Here is a 1,407-nt window from a genome sequence, read left to right as displayed (position 1 = left end):
GAGTTCGCCCCGGTCTTGAAACCTTCCGTAAGTCGCCTAACCCTCTGAAATATGAGTGTTTTTATTATCTAGATAATAATTTATGCAACCTCACATAGGCGGCTTAGCATTTTGTTGATACGAGGTTTTGTACTTAAACGACGATATTCAGATTATTAAAGACGATCTAAATTACACTGTGTGACAAAAAAAAATTTATAGAGTTTTTACGAGGTTCACACTTGTTGTAGGTCTATTCAAGCAGTAAAATCTGCATACTCAGAATTTTAAATACACCCTCAAAATCTGGGCTTAAGGTCAAAAACCGCGCACAGGTATATTTGCTCGTAATTTTATTTCTGTTTACCCGGTGAAAAATACGTACATGTGTATGTGATTCAATATAAGACATGCTTACAACAATGTTTAAATTGATAATTTATCTTAAGAAATGGCAAACGAATCAGTGATCAGGCTTAAAAAAAATTTGTGTGGTAGAATCTAAAAAAAAAAAATGTGATAGATTTCAAAAAAATGTGGTAGATCTCAGGTTTTGGATCAAACTTTGTACAAAAATTAAAAAAATCTGCAAGGTTTCTCCTAAATTGCAAACATTTTAATTAGAATCTAAAACAAAATTAATTTTAGTATAATAAAGTGTAAGATTGAAGTTGATAAAAATTGCATTGGTTTTGGCAATTTTTTTCCTTGACAGTTTCGAACATATTTTGAAAGATTTCTGCAACCTTGCAGAGTGCTGCCAGCTTTTCTTTTTTTATCACATCACGATGTAGCGAACAAATGTGGCTCGTTCCAGAAATCCTATTTTCAATGTATTTTCTTTTGAGATAGGGCGTTTTTGAAATGAATTCTGAGATAGGGCGTTATTCAACCAAATTCTGAAATAGGGCGTTTTTCAATCAAACTTTGAAGTAGGGCGTTCTTGAAAAATTTTCAGAGACAGGGCGTTTTTGAATTGGCTTCCGAGATAGGTCGATCTTCCACTCATCCATCGATATGAAAAATTTAAATTTTTAACATTTTTTCATTTTAAATTACGACTTGTCCGACTATTTTGTTAACTAGTATACATACATAGGGTGCCCATTCTAAAGACAAATTAACCATTTATAAATGGTTGTAAACAACGAAATGTTTTCTCTTAAATGGCATATGTAAGTATTTTTCATAGGGCAAACAGAAATAAAGTTACGAGCAAGTATATGCTTCAACCTATGAAAAACGCGTTTTTTACCTTCAGCCCAGATTTTGAGGGTGTATTCACAATTCTGAGTACCTGTGCGTATATATTATTTTTGTTTATTTCACTTAAAATCTCACGAAATCATAATTTGCGCGATGTCCAAATGATTTGTTTTGCGATCAGACGATTTGGCTGTCAAAGATCCAAATGATTTGGCACTCATT

The sequence above is a fragment of the Rhagoletis pomonella genome, unplaced genomic scaffold, assembly GCF_013731165.1.
Source record: "Rhagoletis pomonella isolate Grant_MI unplaced genomic scaffold, Rhpom_1.0 Rhpom_scaffold_00015, whole genome shotgun sequence".
NCBI classification, from domain to species: domain Eukaryota; kingdom Metazoa; phylum Arthropoda; class Insecta; order Diptera; family Tephritidae; genus Rhagoletis; species Rhagoletis pomonella.
This window is presented reverse-complemented; position numbering follows the sequence as displayed.